Source organism: Lepisosteus oculatus, chromosome 1 (genome assembly GCF_040954835.1).
Source record: "Lepisosteus oculatus isolate fLepOcu1 chromosome 1, fLepOcu1.hap2, whole genome shotgun sequence".
NCBI classification, from domain to species: domain Eukaryota; kingdom Metazoa; phylum Chordata; class Actinopteri; order Semionotiformes; family Lepisosteidae; genus Lepisosteus; species Lepisosteus oculatus.
In genome coordinates this window covers 49,459,371-49,485,872 of record NC_090696.1, presented here as the reverse complement: position 1 = coordinate 49,485,872, position 26,502 = coordinate 49,459,371, and positions in this window count along the sequence as shown.

Sequence of the window (26,502 nt, the reverse complement as noted above, 5' to 3'; positions counted from 1 at the left end):
TATATAATTATATTCATGTACTGTCTGGCGGAATAAACTGAAGAGGTTAGTTAATGCGACACGGAATTATTAAGAATTATCACCTCTTTTTACACTTGAAAACAAATGAGAACATTCCACTCAGTGGCGGTGCATTGTTATCTCAATCACCTGCTAATTCCTTTTACACCAATGGACGACAGGAGAATGTGACTGTACTGTATCTGTACAGAATGTGTTTCAATCAATACAGTAATTGATTACAATCGCAATCGCGTGTTTAATTAAAGGCCTTTTTTGATTCACAACCTTGAATTAAAAAAAAAATGATTTTGGCACGCCTGTAGCATTTTCACGAAACATCCTAGAGTTGTGAGAACACTTGCTTTGTGTATAAAGTACATTGTGAATGTTTTCACAGCCTTCACTTTGTCGTTTTTATGCCATTTTGTTTACCACGCATGAATATTCCTTTGTCGGTATCTTTGCAAGGGAATCACTGCGAATTTTAATACTAATTAAATGACCGCGGGCACTTTCCACCCCCTCTACATTCTGAAAAACAACATGGTTGAAAACTGTTCCAGAGCCACTGTTGTTTCATCAGTGAAAAGTACATCATGATATGCCTCTCCCTGTTCAATCCACTGGAAAAAAGAAAAGGAGCATAAAGTGTCTGATGGTCATAAACGATATTCATTTAGGAACAGCATCAGAGATATGTTTTTAACTGCACTGCATCGGAGAGAATACCATAGTGTTTTTTTTTTTTTTACTCCCTGGCAGAAACTGGCTTCCATAAGAATCAGTATGGCTCAGAGATTAAATAAAACTTTAAAACTCGCACCAAACAAATGTATATTTCTAAATATCACAACATGATCGAATTTAAGTCATTTTAATAACAATGAATAGTCACCTATGCGTAACAATATAAACATTTATATTGATTTAAATTGCGTTTAAATCACCTTTATTTAAAACCCATAAATAAAGCTGATACTGTTCAGACTTTTAATTATTTAAAACTGTATTACAGCAGGACAATGCACAATGCAACGTAAATCGCTATCTTTGTCTTCAGTGTAATAATGTTCACCTCTCTGTCCAGCAAATTAACAATAGCAATAATAATGAACTTTATTGTATATGGCGCCTTTAAAGGTGGCTCCTCAAAGTGCTTTACAGATTAAAAACAATAACAACAATACTGTTAGGCTGGGCAAAAGATTTTTTTTTTAAGAAATACAAAATGAGATATAATGATGCGTTCCGGCTTAGACATTAACGAAGAGCAAAACACGTGGCGGCGTAGTGGTCGGCTCTGGCTTTCCCATCTACCGTATTACCGATGCACTGCAAATACAACCCCCCTCTCTACGGGAGTGCTGGCTGTGACAAATTAAACTGGTTTCACAGGTATTTTCAAAATAGAAGGGGGCGAGATTTCCAGCTAAAGACACCTCCCCCCTTCAAAAACCCAGTAAGTACAGTACTTACTAGTTAAGAAAGCTAGGCTCCTCAATGAAGTCGCTTTAACATGCTAATGCATTGGTGTAACAGTCCGGGCGTGGCAAGCTTCTAATGTCAACTTGACTACAGCAAAAGGAACCCTTCTTTCATTGGAAGACAATTAATATTAAACATGGTTTACATAAAAGACATTTTTCCAAGAAAGTTTACCCTTTGTCACTAATAAAACCACTAAATAAAGACATAAATATAGAAATCTTAAGATTTTTAAAATACATGACTTTGCTAAAATTTATTTAAAATAAAAATGATTACCAACGCCAGCGGAGAGAGAGAACAGGGGAGGTATGTTGGTTTTGCATAAGGGGAGGGGCTATGGAAATGAGGTCTATTTGGAAATGTGGTTTACATGTTCTGGCTGTTTGTGAATTATCGTTGTTGAGTATGGAGTGTTGAGGTGTTGGTGTTGTGTAATGCTTTATGTTGAAAATTGAGGTGGATTTTGTTTATAATAAACAGGATAAACTGGGATGGGAGGAGGGTTTGGTTTTGCGTAAGGGGCGGGATTATGATAATTGGAGGAATTTGAGAGAGTTTAATGGTTTGAAATTTTTGATTTTGTATTGTGGTTGTTATCTATGTTTTTGGCTGGTATTATGTTTATATGGTTGCTTTTGTTGGTTGGTCGTTATTATGGTTATTAATAATACGATCTATAGTTGAAATCTGAGCCTTAATAAAAAGAAAAGGCATTATCAGAGAGCAATTATGCTGTGTTTTTGTAGAATAAGTGATTTAGTTTATGAGCAATCTAATTACTTATTCGTTTAAAACGCTATATAAAATAAAGTTTATTATTAATTTGCTGGACAGAGTGGTGAACATTATTATGCATAAGACAAAGATAACGATCTTGATCAGTTTAGAAATCTGTGTACGCTGTAAGGTTTTTACTTCTTTTAACTTTTAAAATATACGTTTCGAATAGAAAGAAATCCTCTTCCTGGTACAGTGTATACGTATAGCAAACCAGCACGTCTTTTTTCTCCAATGAGAGGGTTGTCAGATGGTGTCAGCCAATCACCATTCTGAAGCCCTACCATAATCTCTGGTATGGGGAGACCCCAGAATTCTGTCCCATAGTTTAGACAGATGATAGATACTTTTATTGATCCCGTGAGGGAAATAAAGTAAATCATTTTCATTTTAGGAAATTATTAAACGCTCGGTTAAAAGCAAAGGAGATTGTCTGTTATAGTGGACATAAAAACAAGAGTTCACTGGCATTATATCCTAGAAGACACAGAAAGGGAGAATGCCCGCAGCGTAAAAGAAAATGCCTGATGAATTAAGGATTGGATGTTCAAATAAATGTACAAAAGAAATAAACAAAATAATAATTTATTTCTTTATCATATTGGCTAGCTAATGTCTTCTCTTTGCTAGTTAGTGGCTGTGTTTCTGCGTTGGGTAGCAACGGGTGACTGTTCTCAGGCGTAAGAGGTAAACAGCTTAATTTTCGTGTTAAATAATTATTTTTAAATTAAAATTCATTCTAAACAGCAATCGCAAATTTGGGTACCGTTTCATAAAACTTTCATGCTTAAAATGTTTAGGGAGAAATGGAAGACTGGTGTGTATTTTTTCTTTAAACTACCAAGACCAGCCATACACAGTACAGTTTACGTACATACAGTAATGTTTATGTTCCTAAATTAATATTGTTTATGACCTTCAGATGCGTTATGCTCCTCTTCTTTTTATGCTCAGCTAGTAAAATTTCCCTTTAGTTGTAAAATTCCATATAAATATTCAAAACTAAGCGGATTAAAATGTGCACAGTAAAGAGATTAAATGATTAAATCTTTTCACTACCAACCAATGCACCATGAGTGCCCTTGTCGGTCATTTTGGCCAGCCAATTACTTACCGCGGTGCCCTGCGGTGGCTTGTGGGTAGTTTACCGTACCGCGGGTTTGTACCGTGCATTTTGAATGGCTGCATCTGTACCAGCATTGGATAAAAATCTTTAGATTTCTATATTTGTGTCTTTATTTAGTGATTCCATTAGTGACAAAGACTAAATTACTTTTTTGGGAAAAATGTTTTTTATATGTTGCAAAAAAACCTGACTTGCCTTAACAAAATAAAGTGATCTTATCTTATCTCTTATAAATATATTTACAAATCCTTTCCCCTGGCAATCTACCTGAATGCCCAACTGTTTGAGAAGCCTTCCATGAAACATTTTTGCTATTAATTCATATAAGGCGCTCTAACATAATTGCTGTTTTTCATGTATCCTATCAAACCTTCATAGTCTCCATACAAGAAATGCCCCCCACTCTTTGCTAAATGTGCTTCAGATTCATGTTCTTTTGTAACACACTTTTGTGTAATTTTATTTGTGTATCTAAGCTTTGGAAAGGTTTCCTGCATCCAATCTTCTGCACTATGTCTGGTCATAGCTTTTTTCTGTTTGCTTATTTCAAAGTAACTCCTGCTCCATTTCTAAAACGTTTTGCTCATGTGCATTCTTGTATATTTACATTTATTTACATCTTTAACACTTTAACATCTTAAATTTTCATTTGCCTTATTATTTTTAGACTGAATTTTAGTTTCAACCCTAAAAAGCTTACGTTTTCTCTCGCTTTTTTTTCTTGTCCTTCAGAACTCTTTAATTTAGAAGTTTCCAGCATTTTTACATTACTCTATGCACATTTTTAAACTGTTATTACTGATCCCTGAATTATTGCACTTGACATGGATTAATTCACCTTTCCTGAAAGTTTATGCCAAGCAGAACTGGTGCTGTCTCTAGTGCAGCTGAAATTTCAACATTGCTCTGTTTGTTGAGATTTTATCTTTATATTTAGGCAGAGATTTCAACTATAAATCTTACACTTATTAGTAGCAGTAAATACTGATGTTTTGCCCAGCGTACTGTTAAGGAGTCGTGATCTCAGATATTGCCGCTGGAGAGACCGATCTGTGCCCCACGAAGGAGAAGACACAGTGAAGCTAGAAGGCTCGCTTCTCTACCGCTCCCTGCCCCTGATTGCAGGTGACGCCCCTGGTGCCCTGGACATTCAGCACTTTCTCAGACCTCGGCTTCCACTCGTCCTGCGCCAACAAGGGAGGATGCACGAAAGGTCCCTCCCTGTGAAATTCCGGGAAGCAATAGGAAGTTGAACACTTCAACACCACCGACGCTCGCCCTATCTGGCAGCGACCACAATGCATCTCAGAGGAATAGCGTCAGGCAGCCGAGAGGGCCCTCGTGGAGATGAAGGAGGCGGGCATCGTTGAGCCATTGGACAGTCCATGGGATCTCCAGTGGTGATGTTCCACTGGTTGGTGTTTCTGCGTGGATTACCAGAAAATGAATGCAGCCATTGCAAAGGTCTCTTGCCCGCTGCCAAGGATCGATGAGTCTCTGGACCTCTTGGCTGGCTCCTCCTGGTTCTCTTCCCTTGACCTTAGAAGTGGCTACTGGCGGGTAGAGCTATCCCCAGAGTGCCACCCGAAGACCACCTTCTCAACAGGACATGGCCTCTGGTAGTTCAAAGTTGTGCCCTTTGGCCTCTGCAACGCTCCTGCAACTTTCGAGCGCCTCATGGAGAAGGTTCTGGAACACATTCCACCAAGTCAGTGCCTTGTATACCTAGACGGCCCGATCGTGCATGGTGACACCTTTGAAAGTGCAGTGCTTGCCCTGAGCCGGGTCCTTGAGATTGTGGCCGCAGCTGTGCTGAAGCTGCACCCAGAGAAGTGCCAACTGATGCAGAAGGAAGTCACATTCCTGGGGCACTGAGTCAGTGAGCAGGGAATTGCCGCAGTATAGGACAAGGTGATTTCATTGCGGGACTGGCCAACACCCCATTCTTTGAGACAAGTGCTGACATTTCTGGGGCTTGCTTCCTACTACCACCACTTCGTATCAGGATTCGCCACCATCGCTGCTCCCATGCATGAATTCACCTGGAAAGGAGCCATCTTTGAGTGGACTACAGCCAGACAGGAGACCTTTGATACTCTGAAGGATGCCCTGTGTAACGCCCCCTTGTTGGCTGTGCCGGATCCTCATTGGCAGTTCATCCTTGATATGGTTGCTAGTGATGAAGGGCTGGGAGCCTTGCTGTCTTAAACTATGGAGAAAGGTGAGTGAGTAGTGGCACTGACGTTGGGTGCTGACGTTGTTGGAGTGCAACTATTGTGTGACGAGGCATGAACTACTGGCCTTCTTGGACGCACTGGAGCACTTCCACCATCACATTTGCAGGCTCCCATTCATTCTGCATACGGACCACACTGCTCTGTGATGTCTCCTTTCCTTCATGGAACCTGAAGGCCAGTTGGTTCACTGGATCGCTAAACTGCAAGCATACCAGTTCACAGTACAACATCAGCCGGGTGAGTGCCATGGCAACCCGGATGCGCTCTCGAGGATGATCGTGTGCATTGTGCCCGCAGGGAGGAGCGAGAACAGGAGCACCAGAGCTTCATGTCCCCTAGCCATGGAGTCCAACTTAAAGGAAATGCTCCGGACTGGGAAGAGAGCCAGAAGGCCGTTCCAGAGCTCCAGGAGGTATGGCAGTGGATACAGGCAGGGAGACTACTGCCCTCTGTTAAGGCCCTATGGGCGCAGTGGCTGGGCCTGAGGATCGAGCAGGGAATTCTGCAGCGATGATGGACACACCCCGCAACAATGGAGCACCAGTGGCAGGTGGTGGTGCCAGAAGCACTGAGAGCCGAGATCCTGAAGGCCAATTATGGGCAGCCCGGGGTGAGCCATTTTGGTGTCACCAAGATGATCCGTCGCCTCCAGCAAGCCTACTACTAGGGACGCTTGCGACACGATGTCGAGACCTTCTGCAGACAGTGTGATGCGTGTCGCCTCGAACGGCCGACTGGGCAGATGAGAGCACCCCTTCAGCCTTTTCTGGAGAGCATGCCTATGGAAAGGGTGCCCTGGATGCCAACAGGCAACCAACTCATTCTGGTGGTATGGAAGACCAGGACCACCCCTCTTCACCCTCAAGGGAATGGCCTCATGGAAAGATGGTTGTGCTGCACCAAGACCGGCTGGCTCACTATAGAGGTAAAGCCACGCAGTCTATCTCCCCATCCCGCTCTCCCAGTCCAGGTGCTCTCGAGGAGCATGAGTCGTGAGTCTTGGGAACCGAGGAGCCAGACGACAACGATGGGCCAGACCAGAGGAATGTCCTGTTCTCCTAGTTTCCGGCAGCCCATGTTCCTGCCCGAGTACCAACGCCAGGTCCAGACCAAGGCTCAAGATGTTCCACCAGAAGGAGGCAACGACAGGCTTACTTCCGAGACTTCCAGATGTTCTCTGGGGACAGGGACTCAGAGGTGAGGGGGTTATGTAGCATTCTGCAACATCCTTGGCAGTGGACCAGACCGTTGCCCTCTGACCCCTACCCAGCAGCAGTTTTCCCTTCCTTCTATAAGAGAAAAATAAGGGGAGACCCCGAGGCATTCACTCTCTTTTTCCCATGTGGCATGCTAGGGGTTACCTCACAGCTGTGAGCTCCTCCTTCCATCCTTAACCTGCCAGCGAATAGTACACCTCTGTATACAAAAGGGCAATAAATTCCTCTCTTTACTGCTGCAACTCGCTTTTCGTGTGCTCCGAGTCAACCAATTAGCCACAATAATAATTAACAAATAATATAATGTAAAGAATTCCAAAAGGAATAACTACAGAACGTCTTCTTTTTTTCTGTTTCAGCTTAATGGCACAAATATAAAGTCAAGTCAGTCAGGATCTCAGAGTGTAACAAGTGCAAAAACATTTCACATAACAAAACAGTGAAAGAAGCAGTGGAAATGTAGCATATTTGGGGACATCTTGTTTGTAGTAGTCCTTTGTATGTCAGGTATTACAGTACTGCAGTTTGTATTACATGTAACTGGGGTGTTAGTTTAGCAGATTTTTGAGTTTGTCAAATTCACCTACTTTGCGCAGTACACGACTTCTGAAAAAGTACCCTTTTCTCTCATTCAAACTCATCAAAGGTTTATTTTTTATAATTCTGAATGGTATGCCTCAGCAACTCTGCCCCACCCCCCATCAAGAATCGGCTCCCACTGTTCCAGACAAACAAAAATATAGCCAAAAGAATTCCAAGCTGAAAAGACAAGACTCAATGTGTATTCGTGTGTAACGTTTCCATTTATAGCTTTTCCATGGCCATTCATTATTAATATTATTAATAATATATTCTGTATGGCATTTAAATTGGAACTTTTTTACAAAATATAAAAAGAGGTGATACACAACATGTCTCCTGTATAACTCTTCAGTTTACAGAATAAACCCTGCAGAGCCACACAACATCGTCACAACATCATCACAACATAATAAGCAACAGTGGCTGGCTCACTTAAAGAAGTAACACATCTGTTTTCACTGTCATGGTACGGTTTCAACATATTGATAAGCTGTTCTCTGGTTAGTGACAATTGTAAAATTAACTCTTCTTCTCTCTTTTGTTTAACTTAAAGAATTCGGCAAACAAATCCTTAATCATGAAAACATCACTTATAATAATTTATCCAGATACACACGCTCATGACGGAGCCAATAACAAGCAACAATAGTGGATTATTTTAATTTATTTTGCTATGTAAAAAACAAACTGAAAGTAATTATCTTATTGTGCTATGAACTGCCTGGGTGCAGCATGCTACATTACAGTCCATTACCCATTACCAATTAAGGACAATAAAAGTAAAAAAAAAACTAATGCCAAAATGTTTCCAAAACGTCCACATTTGTGATATTTTAGCTGCTTAGTTACACGATTCCATATTAATATAACTATCAAGTGGTATTAAATCAGTACAACTTTTTTTACAATAACAGCAAGTGGTGTTCTTACTCCGTATTCTTAGAAAAGGATAAAATGCTATAATTTTCTATTAAGTAAAGTATATAAACTTTATAACATTAGAACAAGCATGTTACAACCATAACCCACTGCAACTTACCAAGTAAAGACTTTGATGCATAAAATATTTATGAAAAAGGTGGAACACTGTTGTGTACTTTTGTCCAACTGAGCAATCTTGCTTTTATAAAATATACCTACTTTTTAATCAGTTAAATGTTTAACATGCTGTAATACACAGTTTAAAATAATTAAAAGTCCAAACAGTGTAGCGGCAATGCTTGTTAATAAGACAGAATTAAGCGTTGGTATGCTCCTAAAGGAGGCCCCATCTCACCCTCCATCTCTGTGGTGCAGCCACAGAGAAAGAATTCATGCTGGCTGATTTAAGATGTTTTCTTTTGAGAAGGAACAAACTCCCAGACGGGGATGCAATTAGCTAAGCCTGGCTATCATGATCAATGGTCATCCATTGGCGCCTATCAGTCTAGGGAGTGCCGAATGGACATCTGGACTGCATTCCTAAGTGTCAAGAGTAAGTGACTTATATCTCACCTTGACCAACCAATCAGGGACTGGCAGGGCGTGGAAATACCACGTGGGTCTCCAATGCCCGCCAAACTCTCAACCAATCAGCACACATCTGGGTCTTGATCAAAAAGGGGCTGAGGATCCCGTACGTACTCAGAATTCTACCAACGGGAATGCTCCGCTTGATCAACGGCAGCCTACAGTTGGACCCTCGTCGACAACCTGAATAGCTTATTCAGAAGCAGCGCTGGACCGGAAACGAACCAGCTTCTTCCCAGGCAAAAGAATGACTTGTGAGGACTCGCGGTCACACTCTGTGCATAGAGACTTTCTACTAGCCAGCCAGACTGCTGGTAGATCCCCTCGGAGCAACGACTGCCCTGCGCACTGCAGTCAGATTCCTCCGCCCGTCCTACTCCGAGCTGCACCTTGACTGGTTGGCCGGTAGCCAGAGGACGCCGACACAACGCCCATTGGACAACCACTGGAACAGAGGCTGCAACAGAGCCTGTCAGCTGGTTTGGTGTTGGTGCCGGGAATTCCAAATCCATACACAGTGGATAAGTAAACCCCATGTTCTACATTGCGTCTCGAGAATTCAATTGTACTTCAACACAAGTTGTTATCAATTTAATTCATGAGTAATGTATTTACTATTGAGTTTAGAGTAACAGTGGGTAATAACATTGATTAGCGATTTGGTGACCGAACGATATATATTGACATATATTCTCTGTTGTGTATCTCTTTGTGTTTGCATCTCTTCGAGATTATATACCTTGTATATTGATAACCCTAACATTAAGGTCTGCTGCTCGTATCCAGGCAGACTAGTATATGTTTGGTGTACAGTTTATATTAATAAATGTATCCCGTGTATTGAACCCGTGTGTGTGCGTTGTTAGTTGTTCTGATGATTGATTTTCTAAAAGCCCCAACGAACAACCTCGTGATTACTGCTACAATTAATAATTGTCTCAGTAAACCCATCAAACCACTACATTTAATGGCGTCCCTGGGTGGGCGAGTTTAGAATGAAATGAGAATCAATTGCACAGAATAACTGATATTGCTGTGAGTTCAAGTTCAGCACAGCACCGCGGCTTCTATACGCGAATACCGGGTGTGCTGATAACTGCGTAAAGAAATCCTCCTGTTTTCTAGCGTTTAGTGTAACGTGTGCTGATTGGAAATCAATCTGCTCGGGTGTTTAGATTCCATACTGTATTTTGGTAAAAAAAAAAAGTAATACTCTTAAAGTTTCTCTGACGTAATGACAATGGCTGCTAAAATGTCTGAAGTGGAGTCGCTTATAAGTACTATTTCTAGCGACGACAATCCTGGTTACTGGAGCGGTATCGAAAAGTTGAACTTTGATGATATTGAGAAGCTGCAAGTAGATTTAGTAGCTAAGGTAGAGAACCAGCTTAACACAGGAGGGTACGTGAACGCAGTTCAGGTCCTATCTAGTTCGCCTTAAATCTAGCTAAACAGCTGGAACTGTCTTTGTCCGAGTTGACAAAGTTTCAAAAGTTTCAGGGAAAGCTAGAAAGATATAAGGTGGAGCGAGTTGAGTTGTTGGATATAATCAGAGAAAAGAGAGTGAAAAATGAGGAAAGAGAAGACAGACTCAGGGAAGTTTTAGGTAAATTAGATGTCTGCTAGAGAAACTGCGGCTGAGGTAGCTAGGAGAGACCTGGAAACGAGCTTGAAAGAAAAAGAAAAAGAAATTGAGAGTTTAAATGAGCTCAGCCAGGAAAGGCAAAAGGAGTTAGATGCTGCCGTACTGGAAGCAAAACAGGCTAGATCCCACTTGCATGCCAGCCCACCTAGCAGCCCGGAGAGCTCACCCAGCGCGCCGGGAGGAGGTTTCTCCCTGCCAGGGTCTGTGGTTGGATCAGCATGGGGGAGATCGCCGAGTCCTGTGCGAGACGCAAGGGCGATGCAATTCAGGCATAGACCCCCTGCTCCTGATCACGGCTGTCTCCCTGCCTGTGGAGAAACCGTAAAAATTAACATCCACTCCCTGAGGCAGTTAGCCAAAGATGTAGAAAGGTTTGACCCGTCAGTGTCAGGGAATAATGTGGAAACCTACATCGATGAGCTGAGATATACTTTGCAGTTTATGCCCGAAGCGTCCGAACAGGAAAATGCTATGTTAGTAAGGAAAACTACCAGCCAAGTGGTCCACGAGTGGATGTCTAGACAAGGACCGGAGGTCTGTAATAGCTTTGAGGAGCTGTGTCAGGCAATGATCGGAAAATTTTTGGCTTTTATCGATCCCGTAGCTGCCGTGGCCGCTGCGCACCATATTAAGCACGAAAAAGCTGAAGCCCCTCTCGACTATTATGAGAGGCTTAGGCGCACTTAATTTGCAGGGCGGAATGAAGAGGGTTGCAAAGAGAACATGAATTTCAAAGGTTTATTCATTGCTAATCTGCATCCCTCAGTCAGGAAAATGATTGTGATACACACTGATGCAAAAGTGATGAAAATGGCTGACATTAGAAGGTTGGCTCCTGGGGAGCTGAAGTATCTGTTTCCTCAGAGCGAAAACCTGCTAAAACAGCCGTGTTCGCCACTAAAGCCAGCAGGGTTGACGACTCGCCTCAGCTTGAGGGAGCTAATGTTCCTCAGCCCGCTAAGCCCCGGCGCAAAATAGGCAGGCAGGACCGCACTAAGCGTCAGAGCCTCCGTGAGCGCTACGGGGAAGGCAAGGGCTCAGGCAGAGCCTATCATAAGGCTGGACGAATGGAGTCGACTGCAGCCCGCCTGGCCCGGCTTGAACAAGCCCTGCTTGAGAGATCAGGACAGGGTAAACCTTCCGCACCGAATGCTGGAAGCGTGAATGAGCTTAGGGGGACCACGCCCCTTCTCACTGGAGGAGGCGGGGATCCGTCTCAAGCCCCTCCCTCAGTCTATCTGATTGGGTGGGAGGGTTCCTGCCTGGAAGAAGGCTGTGACTCTGAGTTGGGCTCTGACCCCGCCCCTGAAGTCAAAGAAAAGGCAGGCTTCCAACAATTCTTAGGGAATCTCAAAGGCAAAGCAAGGCGTATTTATATCAAGGTTTCTCTTGAAAACATCTTAGATAGAGAAGCACTGATTGACACTGGGGCTGAAATTAGTTTGATGTCAGCCGATCTACTCAGCGAGCTTAAACGAGTAGCGAAAGGAAAAGGCATCAGACTTAAGGTAGAACCGTGTAAGATAGCTATTTCCAGCTATACCCAGGATCATGCCAGGATCACACACCGAGTGTGGGTGGCACTTAAGTTCGGGCCAATGAACGTGGTGCATCCTGTTTACATCTCTAGGTTTAAAACAGAGCCACTACTCATTGGCCAAGACCTGCTTGACAGGCTGGAGCCTCTGGTGGACTGCCAGCGTGGAAAATTGTGGGCTCAGGTCAAAAACCCTAAGCCTGTCATACAGCAAAAAGGTGGGTTCAGTGGTTATGCTGTGATCACACAGTAACCACTGAACACTATAGCTGAGTTGGAGGTTCCTCCTGGTTCCTCTGGACGAGAAATAAATGTCTCTTCTTGCCTTCCAAAACTACAGGGAAGTCCTGCCCAGGCCAGCACTCCCACGGTCTCCCAACTAAAGGAGCAGTGCTCCGAGCAGCTGCTTGACCCGCCAGGTAAAGCACACTCCTTTTTCATCCCTGAAGAAGAGTGGATCTCCCTGTCCGGTAATGAATGGGAGTCCTTTCTGTGCGCCCTGGTACCTCAGGGGGACCAGGACTACCACCCCATGGTGGTTGGAGGGGTCCAGGTGGCAGAAGTGCAGGTTGATGATGTAATTCTCAGCCTCAGCTGTGAGAAGTCCATAATCAGTGAAGGTCTGTTCGAGGACCTGTCGCAAAGCCTTCAGGTGATCCTGGTGACGCAGTCACAGGCTCTGTGGTGGGCACCCCCACCTCATAGGTCCATTTGGAGCAAAGGAAGCTGTGTAGCTTCCATCTTCATCGGAAAAGGAAAGTTTGCTCACTACTTCCAGGTAGCACCTCAGCTGACCCATTCGGTCTGTATTGGTGCAAACCTGTTGGTTCGACTGGGCGCACAGCTGGACACAGTAAACAGTGTGCTGTGGACACGGGTGAACCCAGATGCCCACTCTCTAAGCAGTGACCCCGAGAACATTCGGTCAGGTCAGACGATTCCTCAGGCCTGCCAGGTAGTAAATGAATTGGACCTGATCGTTCCTGCGTCAACAGCAGGGTTTCCGGTACGCTGAGATGGTTTTCTTCAACCATCAGCTCAGTTTATCAGACTGAACCTAGCAGTCTGTGGCACCCCCAGACTGGAACGGAATGGCTGAGCCACCTGCCTGTTGGTGCAGAACATAGCAAAACAAGATGTCAAAATCCCTGCTCGCACTGACATGGGACTGGTAATTGACAATGGTTTCTATGATTTCAAACTGGCCATCCCAGTACTGGGGCAGCTACCTGGTCCCTTGGCCAGGGAGGGGGGAACCGAGCAGGTGTACTACACCTACCCCCGGCGGATGATTGCAATTATGCCAATAGAGGGATTCTGCAACCAGGAGGTGTGCAGAGTGGACCTTAGCGATAAGGATGAGATGGTTGTGTACACAGTACACGCAGGTGTTCCGACGGACCAATCAGCCGAGAGTGTGACCCGGGATACTGCCATACCATCAAAAGCGGGGTTCCTAGAGCAGGTACAGGAACAGGTTGGTAAGGCAGATGCCCTGGAAACGGAAAGCCAGCGTCAGCAGCTGCATCAGATCTTCCAGGATTTCCAGGAAGTGTTTGCACGGGACGCCTATGACTGCAGGGTGACGGATTTGCACACAGTGCGCATTCCCACGGCCCCTGGCGCCCGCCCAACCTATGTCAGGCAGTATCGCATTCCCCTGACGGCATATGAGTCCATAAAGCAGACGTTGGATGCTCTACTAGAGCGTCAGATCATAAGGGAGTGTAACTCCACTTATAACTCCCCACTGTGGCTGGTGCTGAAACCCAATGGTAAGTGGCGTCTGACCATTGACTACCGGCAGCTGAATAAACAGGTTCCTTTGTCACGATGGCCAATGATCTACCTAGATCAGGAGTTAGCCAAGGTGACAACAGCAAAATATTTTACCACAGTGGATGTGGCCAATGGGTTCTGGACCCTTAAGTTAGAACCAACAGACCAGTACAAACTGGCCTTTTCCTTTGGAAACAGGCAGTTCACCTGGAATCGATGCCCCTTTGGGTGGTCCAACTCCCCAGCGGAGTTCAACATATTTCTGCACAAAGCCATGAGTGATGCAGCCGCCAGGGGCAACCTGGTCTATGTGGACGATATTCTGATGCGGAGTCAGACCTGGGTAGAACACATGGGCGAGATCAGGCATGTGTTGACCCAGCTCTCCCGTGCAGGGGCCAAACTGTCCCTGGCTAAGGGACAGTGGTGTATGACCCAAGTGGAGTACGTGGGACTGTTGGTTGGAGCCCAAGGCATACAGCCACAGTCCAGCAGAGTCCAAGCTATCCAGAATATGAAGTCGCCCACTAACCTGTCTGAACTGCGCAGCTTTCTGGGAGTATGTAATTATTCCCGGCAGTTCATTGAGGATTACGCTGAAATAGCAAGGCCCCTCCACAAGCTGTTGCAGAAAGACGTGCCCTTTGAGTGGGGGCCTTCCCCAGAACAGGCTGTGATGGAGCTGAAGCGCAAACTCGGTAGTGCGCCGTGCTTGGCCTACCCTGACAAAAATAAGGTCTTCTACCTTGAAGCAGGGTTCTCAGAGCACTGCCTTGGGGCTGCTCTGAGTCAGGAATATGACCAAGAGCGAAGGGTGGTGGCGTATGTCAGTCGAGCCCTGAGCCCAGTGAAGCAAAAGTTCTTGGACTGCGAGAAGGCCCTGTTGTCTACGGTCTGGTCGGTAGAACACTTCCCTAGTTATGCTGGGGGACAAAAGATCATCATCGAAACATGCCACCAACCTGTGACATTCCTGCATAGCCAGAGACTGAAAGCGGGCAGGGTGTCAAATAGCAGGATTGTGGCATGGATGATGGCCCTACAAGGCTATGAGATAGAGGTACGTTATGCACAGAGCAAGAAAATGTACCTGGGACAGGGCCTGGCTTTGGGCCAAGTGTGTCACGGCTGTGACACTGACATGGAAGCTCCAGAAACAATTCCCGCTGCTGAGCTACCGAACAATCATTGGTACTACGATGAGAACGTGGGCCAGGGCTTACCCATGGCCTATGTTGACGGTTGCTCTTTTCGCCACGAACAGCAGGTGCTAGCAGGGGTAGGAGTAGTCTGGCAAGACAATACTCCCTGTGGGCCGCCCGCTATAAGCTAGGACCAAAGACTAGTCAGTATGCGGAAGTAGCTAGGGTGCTGATCACCCTCCAGCAGGCCCTGACAAATGGCCTTAAACAATTTGTCATCTGTAGTGACTCGAGCTACGCCTGACATAGCTTCGTGTCCCATCTTCCGTATTGGAAGGGTAACGGCATGAAAAATGCCCGGGGCAAGGAAGTAAAGAACAAAGAGTTGTTCCTGGCCAGTGTCAAGCTAACGACCGAGGCTGGAATGATGGTTTACTGGAGGAAGGTGAAGGGACACTCCCAGGTGAAGGGACCCGACAAAGACGGGAATGATGAGGCCGACCGGCTGGCCAAATCTGGTCCCTTAGAGGGTGAATCCTGGCAGTTCCAGCAGGAATGGCTACCCCCAGAAACCGTGGCTGAGGTCAAGGCGGTCACCCGAAGCAGGGCCAGATAGGATGTCTGAGCTGACCCTCAATCTGTAGTGCTTGGGTCACAGGGTTTTAACACCGATCTTGCGGAAATGCAGAAACAGGACCCAGCAATTGGGCAAATGTATCAGCATATCGCTGACCCAGTGCGTCAACCTCTTTTGGAGCAGGTGCTGAGCCAGTCTCCGGAGCTGAAGGAGCTGGCAGAGGTGAAAGACAACCTAAAAATTATAAAGGGGTTGTTGGTTTGTGTGGCAGTTGCACAAGGTGTCCCAAAGTGGGTAGTTCCCCTCTGTCATCGGGGGGTCATGATCCAACACGCTCATGACGAACCCTGTGGGGGTCACCGGGGAATCAAGGCCACGTACGACACTATCCAGCAGGTGGCAATCTGGCCTCACATGGGCCAAGACATCGCTGCGTATGTAAAGGGGTGTCTGATGTGTAGCCAGTTCCAACCATCACGGCCCTTGCACCGTGCACCACTCCAGAAAAAGGGCATGACATTCCCCTGGTCCAATCTACAAATGGATTGGGTGGGGCCGCTGGTGAGGTCATCCAGAGGGAACAAATATTTCCTCACTGTTACGTGTGCATTCACAAAATGGATTGAGTGCCTCCCAGCACCCAACGACACGGCAGAGACAACTGCAGTGCTGTTGGTGAACCATGTGTTCAGTCGATGGGGACTCCCCCTGACCGTGGACTCGGATTGGGGAACCCATTTCACAGCTACAGTAATGGCAACCCTGTGGAATATGCTTGGGGTCAAGGCCCAGTTGCATATCTCCTACCACCCTCAATCCTCGGGCCAGGCAGAAAGGGCAAACCGAACCGTGGTTAGTATGCTCAAAAAGTTTGTCCTCAAAAAGGACATTAAGCTGCCCCTGGTTCTGATGGCCATCCGAGCCATGCCCCATTGCTCTACGGGGGTCCCACCTTTTGAGATGATGACAGGTCGGAAGATGACTCTTCCCCTACACTGTCTTTATGGGGTGGAGGACCTGAGCACGAGGGGGGCTGCTACGGCCCATCAGTATGTGTCAGACCTGCGAGCACATCTGCAGGCAACCTTTGCTTTTGCCCAGAAAAATCTGGGAAGGAGTGCAGAGGGTAGGAAAGCATACTATGACCGAAAGGCAGTTAACCAGGAACTCCAAGTAGGAGACAAGGTCTTGTACTTCCAATTAGCCAAACCCACAGGGGTGGCCCGGAAGTTCTTACCCAGTTGGACAGGACCCCACGAGATTGTCGATAAGATATCACCGGTAGCTTATCGAATTCGGATTGAAAAGGGAAGGCAATCTCTGGTCTACAAGTGGGTGCATCGCAACCACCTCCGGTTGTATCGCCCACCTCAAATGGCGCCGGAGGACACAGAATAGGGTTAAAAGTCTAAACCTGATCAAAGAGGGGGGTGCCCCTTTGTAGCTGCAGGTAGTTAGGTACTGTAGTGTAGGTCCTGCTAGGAAAATATAGAACTGTACCATGTGCCTCATCTGTGTTCCAGAATGGGAATCCTAAAACTGCCACGGCTGGTCCTGACAGTACTGTGGATCGCCTCGACACAGCCCCTTGAAGTTGTGGAACCCGATCCTCCTACCGGCATAGTCCTTCAGGACGCTCCAGGATTGTTGTTAACAAATTGCAGAACATATACTCAGCGAGTGTATGTACGGCTGGACCCACATGATGTGTTTCGGAAGCATATCAACATGAACAGTAGGGTGTCCTATCATGGTAGGCAGTGGGCTGGGGATACTGTATGGCATGCCCAGCTAGACACTATACACATGCTCCGCCAGCTGAGGAAGGCAACAGTCACCCAGGAGGAGATGACAGGCCTCAGCAGCCCCAAAAGGTTCTTGGGGGGTCTGATTGCTGCGGCCTCCGCCGTGGGTTCGCTATTTTCAGCGGGTCTGTTTGCTGCTAACACTGTCACCCTGACCACCCTGAGAAGGCAGGTGTCTGGGTCACATAAGGAAATGCCAAAAATTTATGACAGGCTGTATCAACAGCAGCAGCGGCTGGAAAGCCTAGGGAAAACCTTACAGGGCACAATTTTAGCAGTAAACCTTCATGCAGCAGTGTTAAATAACACCCTCCACACCGTGGGCAGGATTGTCGATGTGTTACAGTGGGACTATGCTTATGTGCAACAGGTCAGAATGCTGATGCAGGATATGCTTAGGGAGCTTAGTGCCACAGTAACTAGCCTAGCCATGGGACAGATTCCAACCTTCTTGGTTCCACTGTCCTTAGTAGAAGAAGTACTGAAGACAACCACTTCTGAGATGGTGCAGCCATTGCAAGTACATCTTGCATACAGTCTAGGCAGTGCCATTCCCATACATGTCAACCTTGAAGCCAAGGAAATAGGTTTCCTGTTGAACCTTCCCATCATGAGTAGCAAGGATATCCATAGACTCAAGTCTATATCGAACGTTGGCTTCTGGAGGGGGGACATGCATGTGAAGTTGACCACCCCACCGCTCGTAGCTTACCAGGAGGATGATACGAATTTGTACCTTGTTCCAAACCTGGAACTGTGTATATCAACCAAGGATATCCACTGGGTATGCCCAAGTAAGCCATTCCTTAGGGACACAACTCAGAGGTTGTGTGGTATCAGAAAGGGGGCTACCACTGAAAAGTGTAAAGCCACAGTGACGAGCAAAAGTGAGGTTAACGAACCCCAGGTTGAGCAGGTGGGAAAGCAATGGCTGGTCAGCACACCACAGTTAACGGTTACAATAACATATGACAGGCATGATACAGCTACCGAAGTGCAGCTACCCAACCAAACAGTTTTTCTACAAGTTCCTGAAGGAGCTATAGTGCATCTCAACGATTTAGCACTATATCACCTGGAGTCAGAACTGTATGAAACGGAACTCGAGATTGTGGACGCTTTCAGAGGACACAGCGTTGACTTGGATGAGAGAATCCAAGAGACATTAAGTCTTGAGGGTGTACAGGTAGTCGAATTTGTTCTCAACGACACAAACTTAAAAACTACACTGGTAGGTCCCAAGCACAGTCGTTGTGGATCCTCTGGGGCGCCAGGAACATTAAACGTGGTCATCTTGACACTGCTGCTGGGTAGCTGGATCATGGCTGGGGTAATGTGTTGGGCGCTGTTCTCTTGTATCAAAGCCTTGCGGGGTAGTTTGAATGAGACAAAGGGAGCAATGGTTTATCACTGAAATCAGGTAACCACTCCCAAATGTCTGCCTGCTGCAGAGCTATCCGATACTGATAGTGAACTGCCGGAAGTTTAAGGTCTAGGGCTAATGATGATGCCCGATGCCTCATTTCTGTGTACCTTATAACTGAGAGCAGGTATACGCAATGTTCTTCCCAACACTATTTCCTGTACAAATTCTCGAGAGGTAATGTGAATATTGGGTGGTAGAATCCACCATGGTACAACAAACATCACTTAACTCTGTTTTTGTTTTGAAGGCAACAATGCCTCAGGACCTCGTGACCTTCAAAAAGGGGGGATATGTAGCGGCAATGCTTGTTAATAAGACAGAATTAAGCGTTGGTATGCTCCTAAAGGAGGCCCCATCTCACCCTCCATCTCTGTGGTGCAGCCAAAGAGAAAGTATTCATGCAGGCTGATTTAAGATGTTTTCTTTTGATAAGGAACAAGCTCCGAGACGGGGATGCAATTAGCTAAGCCTGGCTATCATGATCAATGGTCATCCATTGGCGCCTATCAGTCTAGGGAGTGCCGAATGGACATCTGGACTGCATTCCTAAGTGTCAAGAGTAAGTGACTTATATCTCACCTTGACCAACCAATCAGGGACTGGCAGGGCGTGGTAATACCACGTGGGTCTCCAATGCCCACCAAACTCTCAACCAATCAGCACACATCTGGGTCTTAATCAAAAAGGGAGCGCAAGTTCAGATCGGGGCTCTCCTTGGCCATTTTCGCGCATCCTCAGAGACAATCACGTGACAACTGCTGACATAACGCCCAGTGGACAACCGCTGGAACAGAGGCTGCAACAGAGCCTGTCAGCTGGTTTGGTGTTGGTGCCGGGAATTCCAAATCCATACACAGTGGATAAGTAAACCCCATGTTCTACATTGCGTCTTGAGAATTCAATTGTACCTCAACACAAGTTGTTATCAATTTAATTCATGAGTAATGCATTTACTTCCGAGTTTAGAGTAACAATGGGTAATAACACTGATTAGCGATTTGGTAACCGAACGATATATATTGACATATATTCTCTGTTGTGTATCTCTTTGTGTTTGCATCTCTTCAAGATTATATACCTTGTATATTGATAACCCTCACAGTAAGGTCTGCCGCTCGTATCCAGGCAGACTAGTATATGTTTGGTGCACAGTTTATATTAATAAATGTATCCCGTGTATTGAACCCGTCTGTGTGCGTTGTTAGTTGTTCTGACGATTGATTTTCTAAAAGCCCCAACGAACAACCTCTCGTTGTTTGTCTCAGTAAACCCATCAAACCACTACAACAGTATACAACTTAAATTCTGTCATTGGAAAAAGACTGTCCTTCAGCATTGATCAGGACTCAAAACCAGGCATTTTGTGGTGACAGCACAAATGCTTTACATGCCACGTTAAGCTTTCAAATCTCCACCTGATAGTTTTACAAAGAATTGCACCCTATTTCCAAAAAACATATGGTACCTTGCGGCCCATGCACTACGAATTATGGCGGCATCCCTCGTGCATTTTGAATGGCAGAATCTGTAGGTGTCCTCTGAACTGAACTGAACTGGCTCACTGACTTGCCAAATCTGATACAGCCTGAGAGTTCATTCCACGGTCCTTGAACAGAACCGCAAGCACATTTTGGCAGGTTTCTGAGCCTTGTTTTGATACTGTAACTGAAAGAAGGCAGGAGTCCGAAGAGCACAAACGAGGTGCAGGTGTGTTAACAGAGATTAAACGTGATGTTAATGTAATCAGAAACCTTTAAAGGCAAGCAATAGTAAATTAATTTCATTCTGAAATCCAGAGGGAGCTAGTGCAAGGAAGTGAAAATAGGTGAGATATGCGAGCAGCTGAGTTCTGAACATGCTAACGCTTGTTAAAAACTTGTTTGAAAATGCAAGTAAGCAATGAATTATCAAGTCTGTGATTTAAAGGATGAATACTTGCAATAGCTTTACTGCATTAGAAAGGAAGAGATATACAGAAACACGCAGTGTTATGAAAAATAATAAAAGACACCTCCACAGCATAACCCTCAAATGCAAGGATATTGTCAAAAATCATTTCATGATTACTGACCTGTGTATATGGACTGACTCCCATGTCCGGACCACGAGTAGTCAAACTGAGGCTGATAACTTAGTGGAGTTAATAAAGAGAAATAATCATCGTCAATCTTGTCAGACATCAGATGTTAAGTTATTTTAGTCTATAAAAACCTGAAGATTGCTCACCTGAAGGCTCACCAAAACGTTGAATCTCTTTTCAGCATGAAATAAAACTTTACTTGTTCCTTAAAAAAAAATATCTACTGTACATTCTGGCAAACCAGCTCCTAATCCGTCAGTAACTTATTATTGATCCCATATATTCAAATAAGCAAATAAAACGAGGATATTGACTTTTCTTTTATTTTACTATAACAGTAGAATAATCTCTTAAAATCTATTCAAGTATTGTTTTATAAAGACACCTCCTAGCTTTGTCTTGTGCTGTTATTTGCTAGTTAATTGGAAGTGCAGGTATGACATCTAATTGTTATTCCTTACTCAATATACAAGACGCCCTTTTAACATGCAGGGTGTTTAAATATTAGTAAGCCTTTAATATTTTTTACGGGCTGCCTTAAAAATACAAGTTCAGGACATAAAATACTGGAACCAGGACAATGTGTGGTTAAAGATGTGAAGTTAAACTAAGAGTGACCAGTTACTGTGTATACTGAAGTTCTTTCACTGTCCACTGGGCGGCAAACATATCAGCTATAACTCAGTAGTTTATATTTACATCGTTACTAAAAGCTTTACAGCAAGGGTCTCAAAATTAAATTCTTGGAGGGCCTCGCACTTTCACAACAAAATTAAATTCTTGGAGGGCCTAGCACTTTCACAACAAGAACTGAAGGTTCTAACCCTTTGTAGTGGCATGTTCTAGCATTAGGTTTAATAAATTATATTCCAGGTTGTTCTCCCATCACAACTTTATAAATAATTTAACTTTTAAATCTTTTTCATCTGGAAACTAATTTAATCAGCTCTAAGACAGAACAGTAAACAATTAACGTTTTTGCGCTTGGTGCATATAAATTCACTTTATTTGGACAGAATCTGAAAAATGAAAAACATAAATTCTGTTTATGGTCTCAGTTCAGAAAGGAGCAACCAGATAAAGTCCCAGACTTAAAGGAATGTCCTAGACTGACAGGTAAAAAGACCTCAACCTTCTTAGTCTTGAGACTACAAGGATTCAAGCAAAACCCTTGCAGGCAATAGATATGGAATCCTTTGGACTTCTTTAGTATTAACAGTAAGACACAAACTAGGGTACAGGGCTGTGTGGAAGTATATTTAAACAAGAACAGGAGGCAGATTGTGAGACTGTGGAACAAGCTGCCCTGCCATGTTGTTGAAACTGGTACCTTGGCTTCTTCAAAGAAATGACTGCACAAAATCCTCATATCAATTATCTACAAGCAACTAAACAAGCTACATGCACTGATTGACTGTACTGCCATTTCACTTCTGTAGTCTCTGCCATCCTGATGTTATGTTATTGATCATGGCCTCAGTTTTAATGGGCTTCTCCAAGGCTTCCAGACTTGAGGACACTGCCAGGGTAATTTGGCAGAGGCTAGGGGTTAACAATGCCAGAAGGAATGGTCTGAGAGCCAGCTTTACGGTGGCTCCTTCCAAGCTTAGGTTGATCGTTTTGATCAGGTACTGAACATCTGCTGCAAAAGATCTCAGATGCTCATTATTAAGCTTTCTCTCCTTAGCCTGTCTCTGCTGGCAGCATATTAGATGCACTGTACTGCTGAAACATTTTCCCAGAAAAGTACCGAATACGTCAGAGCTGGATCTCTGTTTAGATCCAGAAATAACTGCTGCATTGGTTCCTATAGTATCTCCATTTGCTGAGCAACCATTTTATCTGGGTCCCATCCATGGTGCAGTCCCCACTAACCCATCGAGACCGATCTCTTGAGAACGTGTAAGTCCTTCTGGTGCAACAATCTGAGGATAAGATAAAGCTGTCAGCAGTAAGACATAGCTCAAGGAACCCCAAATCGAGTTTATCATTGGAACTTTTCACTGCTGAATTAGAAGCATGTTGTCCAGTATAGCTGCCCCCAGGTTTCTGTTAGAAGATGTGGTGAAAGGCTCATTCACCTCTGGCCAGGGTTAGCCACTGTTGCTGCCATGACCTTCATACAGTAGGTAGTCCAGGCAAATGTTGCAGCCTAAGCAGTTATCTAAGTGGAGCAGTACTTTTTTGGAGAGTGCCTAGCAGTACATAGGCACTGTCTAGCCGGAATCATCTCACAGATACCTTTGCCGCGTCCGCATTCCCTAAAGCTGTGAGTCTGCTCACATCCATCAATTCTGATACTGCCACTAGTGTTCACCCTGAGGTGTGAAGTTACAGGTGCTCCTCCGCTGCTCTTTGCCTCCTCTTCTCTGGTGTCTGCCTGCTAGAACTCATGCCAAGTTGTCATCTCATTCCCTGCTGACATGGCTGCGAAGGGCTTTGAAGAATGAACACACTGTAGAACTCAGCACCTACTCACAAGCACAGTGATGCTCCTCATTACTGCAGGAAAAAGACAAGCAGATAACACTGCAGCATTAACTCCTTACCCCCACTCAAGTCCAGAATCCCCAGCCAAGAAGTGGACCCAGGTTTCAGTACCCGTTCAAGTCCCTAACACCACACAACATCAGGCTTTCCAGCCAGCAAGGATAACTATGGTAACTCCCACCATAGGCAGTGTCCTTAGAGTTCAGAGTTTATTTGTCCTATACATGCAATGAAATGCATTACTTTGCACGTATCCTCCAATAAAAAGATAAAAAGTTCCTGCATCCTAGGGAAGAGCCCCACTTCTTGAATGATCTTGAATCAACAGTTCCCAAAGAACAGAGGCCATACTTGTGTCCCGAAGTCACTTTGGGTAGCATGTAATAGTTTTATTTATAACAGAAACATCCATTTGACTTCTCCTTCCTCACCACCACATGTCTTCTGAGAAGAAAGAAGAAAAAGGAAGAAGGAAAAACACCCTGATTATGGTTCAAGACAATCTTACAAAAGGATTGAACATTGTTACACTTTTTGCATTGTGAATCAATAGTTAGAGGTCTGAGATATCTGGCACATTTTTCCAGAAGCATATGGAATGGACTGAATTTAGTGTTCAATGAATGAAATACATTTCACTCATTACTTTTGTGCTACCTCCAACAAACTATATTGGCATAAAAACAACAACAGTTCTGCCTGCTAAATTTAATATATGAATCAGGCTAATTATTGTTAAAATCACCATTGCTATTCCTTAAAATGTCAGATAAAAGTAAACCAATTTGTATTGTGGATATAACAGATATGTATGGGCCTTAAAATACCAAATTGTGTTATGATATAAACTATATATAGTAATCTATCCCATGTAGCTAACCATAAAGTTTGTTTCGGAGTTTTAAATATAATACAACCTGTGGTCGGCTTGTAATGCACATTATTACAAAATAAATGTTCAAATCTGTGTATATAATTAAAAAGTACTGTTTTGCCTGTCTTTCGTATACTTCATACAGTTCGAACCGGTCTCTTGTTTTATTCCCTATTCCCTGTCTTCCCACACATCGCCTTCCTGTTTCTTGGTCTTCGAGGGGATGATTCATTTGAAGCAGCCTTTTCAAAAGTGTCTATTAAATGACGTGTCGTGTCATCGTGTCATGTCGACTGGCAATGTGCGCCATTTTGAAAAAAAATCACAGGCAATTCTAGTGGCTCTGATTCCCGGCTCTTTAATCTCTTTCTCTTCCCCATCAGCAGCTTTGCAAGCCGAAAGAAAGCACGATAATAAAATTTGAAAGAATCCTTAGTGACGCCAGATCTGCCAGGAGGATGCAATGGCAGGTAAGATAGCAACTTTATTGCAGGAGGGGGAGAGGCCTCTTGCACTCCAAGTGCGGCCTAGCTGCACTGTTACCAGTGGATGAAAGGCAATGGGAATATTGCAGAAAAATCGGGACTCATGCTGTGTGCTAAACCTGTTAAAATTGTATTTCATTATAGGAGTCAGAGGAGGGAATGATTTTCAGTGGTGTTTCTCTCAAGTAAAAGGCGCCATAGACGAAGATGTGGCGGAAGGTAAGCTTGTGAGTGTGTTTTTCGCTGCATGGAATGACATTTGGCAATGTGTTTTTCGGTGTTTAATTAAGCACCTTGCTCGGAGCACAGATCACTGTCAGGGGTTATATACGGACTAGTACGGCCAGATACTTAGAGGGAGAACATTCTTAAAGTCGTTTACGTTGCATAATGCAATGCAGTGATCAATGTCCCGTTTGCTATCTCTATATTTCGAACCAGGGGCAAGTTTATTTTAATTCGAGTGACGTCTATGTGCTGTGTCCAGACTGATGTATTATGTGGTGTTTAAAAGGGTGGAAAAAGGCTCCAACGCCTAAGAGCCTCGGAGAACATTTTAACGATAGCTCTTTGGCGTTTATCCTTTTGTATTTTTATCTTTTAGACAATAACTTGGGTGGGCTTGACAGAGTAGTAAATTTTATTTAGATCACTCTCTCGCACCGAGGCAGGGCCTCAGCTATTTGTGACTGAATCGGTGATTTTAGCTTTCTTTAGAGCTAGGTTAGTAATTTTGCAGAGAGGAGAAAACAAATAATTCAGTGGATGGTAAACAGGTAATGTTTCTCTGAACGTAAAGAAAATGTAAATATATTACAGTGTGGATAGGACACAGCGGCTCAGACACCCGCTGAATGAAAAGGGGCACTTTAATGTTCCGTATGGCTAATACTAAAACCAAAACTTTAATATTCTTTAATATTCTTTTTCTGTATGTTTAACAATAGTGGGTACTGGCCTATTTCGGCCCTGCTCCTGTTGTTAGGTGTTAATGTGTTGTTGCTAAGTGTGAATTTGTACCTGTTTCCCTGAGGTCTGGCTTTTTTTCTGGAAAACCATAACTCTGGTCAGTGCTGCTCTAGCAGTGCCAGGTTCTGCCACAGCCTCTGTTCTGCGGGCAACAGCAGGACCAGGTCGCCTGCAAAGAGCAGGAACTTGATTTCTGTAATTAATGCAGATTAGTAAATCAAGGGACAAAACAATTATTGCGCCAGGCTCCTAAATGGGTTTTGACGTGCTAATGCGTTGGTTTAACAGTCCGGGTGTGGCAATGTTTTTTATTATTGTTATAGAGAAACATGATCAGATTTTCCCCGGTTCATAAAAAAAGATCTAAAGTATACTAGTTTGTCACTCTTCTCATCCCCTCTTTGCTAAATGGCTTTTGAATAGAGTCACATGAAGAGAGAGGTGAAACAGCCCTACACAGCGCTGTCGCAGTGCACAAATATAATTATATCTTATTAATTTAATTAGATACGCGATTCTTTTAATACAGTCTTTGCTGTGCTCTTGGGGATCCTTGTGATATTTCGAGCTCTGGTTGAATGATAAGTGTCGCAGTTTAAATAATTTTCGTAGTTAGAAATTATGGAACGCTCTGTTAAAAGCAAGGGAGTTTTTATATCCGTTGCAGTAAATGAATATAAATGAATATAAATGAAGTACATGAATATAATTATGTCCTTATTAATTTCTTAATTACGCGATTCCATATTCCCTT